Here is a 6724-nt window from a genome sequence, read left to right on the forward strand (position 1 = left end):
AGGAGATGCACTAGTTAACCCTTAACAGTATTACTTAACTACCACTATTACTAAAGGTCTTATTACTATGAATGACTTAATTGTGGACATTGGAAAGCGTTGGCTGCAGGGCTGAGAATGAATACATAATCAATGTAGGATCAAACCGGGCCAGCGCATGTTTAACTGTGTTTATTTTTTTTAAGAGATGAAATGTAGAGTTTGATGTATTTTGCACATGTTCCTCTGAAAGGTGAACATAAGGACTTTATGTATTCTTGAACGACTCATTTTATTATCAGCTCCATTCCTTGAGACTTTGACGAAATGGTTACAAAGATTTAAACAGCCTCATACACACTTGAGTTTTCACTGTACGAGGTCAAGCAGAGAGATCACCTGCACAAGAAGGTGTCACGTGCTCCACAAGATGAGTCATTGGCAACTGTATGTGAAATTGCATTGCAGTATTAAGTGATAACTGTCAGAGAAGCCTGCCAGCTGTTGATTCCAGATGTATTTGCTCAGTTTATACTCCATGTTGGAGAACTTGCAGTTGTTGCGGTCACTCTCCCGACTATGAACTGTGACATATCTTTCCATGCTGTCTGGGACAGTTTAACATCAAATGTTTTAAGGCAATCAAAGCTTAATATTTAATATCTGACTATAAAACCCGTTCACCTGACAACCATAGAAAGCTTATGGATGTTACATATTTTAAAACTATGCTTCTCAATCTTTGCATTATTTGCCTTCCAGTGCATCTGTGAGATTTCAGCTGTGGAATTGACTTCATGTAAAATGCATCAGTGGCAAGTTTTCTGTGAGCTATTGTGCCAAACAAATGCATGAACTCTTCACTTCCACATTATTATTTACACAGCAGCTCTTGTTGTGAGCTTTAGTGTGTTTTAAAATTGTAAAAGAGTAAATTTACCATCAATTCATGTCAGTTAACACATAAATTATGTTTTATTATTGCTCTTGATTGACTTTCTGGTAAAAATAACACTGTAAAAACAATCAAATGAAACCTAAATGCTCTGTTATTGTTTTGTACTGAAACAGGTGATTATTTTATTATTGCCTTCGTTGAATTTAAATATAAATACCTATAGCTAATATAGCAGAAGTCAATCTCATCTGAAATCTTCATGTTTCTAAGGCTCAATTTATCACAAAATCTTTGTAACACTGAAAATGTAGCAAATATTATGGAATCTATAGCCTCCACAGAGCTCTCTGACCACATATTTCTCTTCTGAATGCACTTTTAATGAGCATTTTAGAAAAGAACAGCACTGCTGTCTGGTACTGTTGCCTCTGACAAACGGATGATATTTGATCATGTTTAGGGCGACTCTGACTGAGATGCCCAGCGGTTTTGTTTCATTCTTCTTTCATCTGATCATTTTTTCCACACAAACATTTAGGAACTGCTCTGTAAAACCTGACTCTGAATGCCAGTTGTATTCTGTTAAAACGCTCCACGGTTGGTTTTGGACTTTCTGCCTGGCATTGCCTTGGTTATTTTACAAAAATTGAATGTCAGAAATAAAATGAACCATCCACTCTGGACTCAGCCTTTATTTTAATTGGATTTACAGTAAATTATGTAATTTTATGTCAAGTAATAGTGCAGTAGTAGCACTTTTCTAGACATGAAATAGTATTCGCTATTATTAGTCATAGGAGAAGCAGGTATTTAAATTTAGACTTGTAAATCATAAGCAATTAATCAAATATGGATCATATCATTTTTAGAAGTTAGAGGTATTTTAATGCATAGCAGCTTTTTTGCTCAATAATGAAAGGGAAAAAAAACTATTGCAGACATGGTTTATCAACACAGACACATAAAAATAAGAATAACATGATTTTCACTTTAGAATAATGTTTTGGTTTATTTTGTTTCAGGTTTGGTCTGTTGGTGCATCAGTGCGCGTGAAGTTGGACGGCTCAAACACGTGGTGGCGCTGTTGTGTTGTTTATAGACTGAGTGGGACGCGTTCCACGAGCCAAACCGCCGCTGGTGAGACACACACACACACACACAGCCTGACTAGACTGGTGTGATCTGGGTGCTTGTGTGTGTGTGTGTGTGTGTGTGTGTGTGTGTGTGTGTGTGTGTGTGTGTGTGTGTGTGTAATTTTTGCGAGAAAAGTAATTTAAATTTTAAGCATTGCATTTTACACATCATGATAAATAACTTCTGTCATATTTTTGAATAAACGGATGCAGATGCTCTCAGTCCACTCCGATCGATCCAAACACCAGAGCCTCTTAACACTCTTCTATTCATATATATTTTTTCCTTGACTGTGAACCCACTTAAAGCCAATACGGGCTGATCCGCTGCTGTCTCTCTCCCTCTATAAGCAGGAAACTGGAGCATAAAAGACTCTTATTCTCCATAATCAAGGTCAAGAGCGTTTTTCAATAACCTTTGGGAATTAAACCCTGGAACAGCGCCAGCTCGCCCTGCCAATCATTCCCACAGCCAGCTGAATAATACAAAAGTTGTTGACCTTTTGCACCTCGACAGATCAATACGCTGTAGCTTTATTTTATTAAAAGGCTTCGTGGAATTATCTATTAATATTTGTATTTTGTTTGGATTCCCTCTCGGCGGGCGTGATAAATTGTTTCAAATAACAGATGGTGCTGGAGGGAGAGACAAAGCAGCGAAATCTGGTAGCAATTATCCTCAATTATGTTCATTGTTATTTTGAGCTAATTATTGTTATTGTCACTTTTGTTTGTGAGTCTTGCGGCGCTAGCCTGCAATAAGCAGGCCCGATGGAGACAATGGGGAGCAGGGATATGTTGTGACGATGAAATATGGCTTTTAGAATTTAGTCTAACCAGTTGGTCTAAATAAAGCTCAGATCTAAATGTACAGGCTGAGGGTTCAGATCAAATGTACCAAACGTCTGCAGCTAAAATTGGTCTAATATTGACCCCAGACTGTTGAAGCATAACGATTTCAATTGTTTTCTTTAAATTGCAGATTTTGACGCAGTAAAACCTTACAGAAAAGAACTAATTTGGTTAATGATAGACTAGTTCTTGCTACAGAATAGCTCCGTTTATAGAGAAAAATAATTCTAAAAAAGCAGAAATATATTTGAATGCCTTCGATCACAGGCTACAAAAATCAGAAGTTCCTTTTTGATTTCTTTATTTAAAATTTATTTGGCACTCCTTGCGTAAAAGCGGACGTTTTACGCATGCAAAATATCTACTTTTGTATCAAACATCTACAGATGTATGTTTGATATAACGAAGTTGTGATTGTCCTGCAGCTGAGAAGCGTCCACTCTGCTGAAGTGCCACTGAGCAATTTTCTTCCAGCATCTGGAGCTCCGAGCTGCTCTGCTGGGTAGAAAGAAACTTTCCCGGTCGATTTTCAATGATGTGGTGCGCACAAGAATTGATTTCCTCGTTTTCAAAGACACCCTTTTGCAAAAATCCCTTTAACGCGGACAGAGAGGGGATCCGGACCGGGCAGCGGAGGACAGAGGGACGGAGGAGAGGAGCTCCGTGTCCGCTGCATGGGGCGGACCTGACTCTACTCTCGCCTTTGTTTGGGGGCGTCTCCTCTCCTCCCGTCCTGTCCCCTCCCCTCCTCTCCTCCGGTCCCCTCCCCTCTTTCCCTTCCCATCCTAGCTCCCTCTCTCTCCCCCCGGGGCGGGAGAAGCCCGTGTTTGGTTCTCAGAGAGAGTCCTTTGGGAAGAGTCACAAAGCGTTTTCCTCAGAGAGGGAGCGGAGTGGCGAGAGCTCGGGAGTCATCCGCAGGAAGCAGCGCTGCTCTGGACACCGCAGACCTCAACACGTCCCGGACCGCTGGGCTGAGGGAGAACAGGAGGACGCAAAGAGCCTAAAGAGGAAGAAAGAAGTGTCAGATGATGATGACATCTGATCTGGGTGCTAGTTGATCTCTCTTTTCTGTCTGACAGCTTCCACTGTGGATCTCCAAAGCGCACCAGGAGTGACTTTTTAACACCTTTTCACACCAGACGTCCTTCTCGCGATTTAAATCCGTCTTTTGACATTTTGGATCCTACTCTTCCGATATGATTTCCCTTCCGTTTTAGTACACACTTTCTCACGAGGACTAGAAATAGAGGAATCTTGATTTCTAGCAAAGCGCACGCGAAAGCCGCAGCAAAGAGCGCACCCACGTTGCTCCTCTCAAGTGAAGGATCTACGGGAGAACAAGTGCACAGCCAGCCAGGAGAGAGACCGACAAACACAAGGACAGGCACCGAGCTACGGAGGTTTGTTCATGTTTGGGATCCAAGAGAGCATCCAGCGAAGCGGCAGCAGCCTGAAGGAGGAGCCGCTGGGAGGCATGAACACTGTCCGGAGCTGGATGCAGGGGGGCGGCGTGCTGGACGCCAACACGGCCGCCCAAAGGTGAGCTCTGCACGGGTTGAGGAGACATGCCGCAACCCACCCACATTCACCGAAACAGCGAGATGTTTCTGTCAGGACCTGCGGCCGCCCGTGCAGGACACGAGGCTGCTGATGGGGAAAAACAGCCGGAGCTGCTGTCCGGAGGAAGAAATATGGATTTCTATTGCTAGGATAATTTGTGAAGTTGAGATTGTTTTTCAGAATGTAAAATTTAAAAACACATTTAATACCCCGTATATTTTTTAAGAGAACGCACTAAATAGTTAATGGCAACATGTGCTACAGATTTTTACGCACATGCAACGTGCGCCACGGTTTAATGAGCCTCAAGGCAAATGGACAAATAAATAATTCTAGATCCAGGCTTGGGGTTTAAAATAAGGAGCAAAAATAAGCAAATCTCCTCTCTTTTCCAAACATACTCCTGGTTTTATTAAAAGGAAACAAGATTCTCCTTTTGGTCCACAGTACCAGAGGTGTTAAGGTGGATAAACCATGACCTCGTGCTTTAGATTTTTATAACAAGAGCAGACTTCAATATAAACAAATTTGATTACATTTTCAGATAATTTTTTTGACTTTACAAAAAAATATTTTAAAAAATAGCTGTTTATTATTCAGATTGCCCTTTGTCAAATCCATAAAAAATAATGAATTTACGGGCTGGTTATGGCTCCCCAGATTTCTTTGTACTCACTTTTTCAAAGTCAAACTTTTTAGCCTCTATCGCCGACTGATCCACACCTGTGTGTCCGCAGTGGAGTGGGTCTGGCCCGGGCTCACTTTGAGAAGCAACCGCCCTCCAACCTGCGCAAGTCCAACTTCTTCCACTTTGTCCTGGCTCTGTACGACCGGCAGGGTCAGCCGGTGGAGATCGAGAGGACCAACTTCGTGGACTTCATCGAGAAAGAGAAGGTCGGTGCAGAAACTCACGGCGGTGTGATGAATTTCTTATTGTTATTAAATATGCTGAAAGATACTTTACCATGTAGATTTTCTAAAGGCCTGATGATTATTCCACTGTGGTGTCTGATATTACTGATGTCAGCGTTAAATTTTAAATTTTAAACATTTGCAGCAACTAAACAATAAAATATCTTAAGGGTTTATATTAGGGTTTTTTATTCATTATTATTTTTATTAGTCTTCTTATTATTATTATTATCATCATTATTATTATTAGTAGCAGTAGTAGTAGTAGTCGTAGTTGTAGTATAATTAGTTTGGATACACTTGTAAAATAATATACATTCGATCCAATTGCGATATTTAAAAGATAATAAGACAAATCTGGGCGTTTAAATTGTTAAAATTTACAGCTGGATTCAACACAGCCACTTGTTCTATATAAACAACGGCGGGGCAACCGTCTCCTCATCAATTATGACACCGTTTAAATTAGCTGAAATGCAGCAGGAGAATTTAGTGTTGGATTTATTTGCCCTCCAAACATAACCAGTAATTACAGAGGAATTAAAAAGCCACAATAACACCATGATTACACGTGGAGAAATTATAGGGCTGCCCTGCTTTAATATGTCCGCTGTGAACATAAATCATTTATTTAATGTAGCCTATGACCGGTGTGAAGAATTCAATAAGTTGGATGTACAATTCACGGGCCTACATTTGCAGAGAGTTTTAATTTGTCCTAAAAAATGTTCATTAAACAGCTCAGTGTGTGTTATGTGTGTTAAGGAGACGAGCGGAGAGAAGACCAATAACGGGATTCATTACCGGCTGCAGCTTCTTTACAGTAACGGTGAGTGAGGCACACGCGCTCATAAAGTTATTCACAATAAATTTAACCAAATTAGCCTGATTGCATGTTCCCTCCTGCAACATGATACACAGAGTGCACACAGGAAGCGGCTGATATTTTTTAGATTTAATGTGGAAAATTGTGAAGAGGGCCAACAATATGTTTATATCACAGACCCTGCAGTGTAGTGTTTCACAATCGTGTAAGTTGACTGATCTCTGGATAAATGTCACCATTTCAGAGCAGCTGTTGTGGGTGATTTATAGCAGCTTTATGGCTTCATCACTGTCACTGTCCCAAAATGAGTTTGTCCAGTCTGAAGTGGGCTGTGTGACAGTTGCATGTTGTGGCGGTGGGAGCTGTGGATTGTGGTATACAGTCTGCAGGGAGGGAAACTACATAAACTGGCTCCAGCCTCCTCTGAGATTAAGACATGAGGGCATAAAAACTACAATTTGTGAATTACTGATTTTAATATCTTTTGCAGCATGTGGAAATAGACAGGAAAGCTGCACCTACAAACCATTTATATCTGATATTGACTGTTAATGTAAAGATAAT

General features: G+C 40.7%; 1 pseudogene; it reads left to right on the forward strand.

The window, feature by feature from the left end:
- The first annotated feature begins 3730 nt into the window (after positions 1-3730).
- Positions 3731-6724, forward strand: part of LOC121952361 — a 209151-nt pseudogene continuing 206157 nt past the window's right edge.

This window comes from Plectropomus leopardus, chromosome 13, assembly GCF_008729295.1.
Source record: "Plectropomus leopardus isolate mb chromosome 13, YSFRI_Pleo_2.0, whole genome shotgun sequence".
NCBI lineage: Eukaryota > Metazoa > Chordata > Actinopteri > Perciformes > Serranidae > Plectropomus > Plectropomus leopardus.